Here is a 404-nt window from a genome sequence, read left to right on the forward strand (position 1 = left end):
CCGAGGCAAAACAAGTATTATACCAGATGAATGTGAATGCAAATTCAATTATCTTTGTGGATGCCATAAAATCTGAGGATGATGATGATGCCAAAAAATTGTTCAAAAAAAGGGTTAGAATCTATTATTTATAAATACATTATTTTTAGCCAATTATCCGTTACTTATGTATATCTACATCAAATATTAAGCTAAAAATCTTTAAGATCGGACTAATATAAAATATGTAAATTTCATGGATATTGGTATTTTTATGTTTTTCTCAAGATATGGAGATCATTTAATAAAACAAGAGATTACTGGATTCCATATCTGTTTATGAGATTTTTTTATTTTAAAAAAAATGTTAAATACAATTTTATGTTTTAAAAATTTTTATTTTTGGAAAAAAGATTATTATGTTC

The sequence above is a fragment of the Arachis ipaensis genome, chromosome B02 (genome assembly GCF_000816755.2).
Source record: "Arachis ipaensis cultivar K30076 chromosome B02, Araip1.1, whole genome shotgun sequence".
Taxonomy (NCBI): domain Eukaryota; kingdom Viridiplantae; phylum Streptophyta; class Magnoliopsida; order Fabales; family Fabaceae; genus Arachis; species Arachis ipaensis.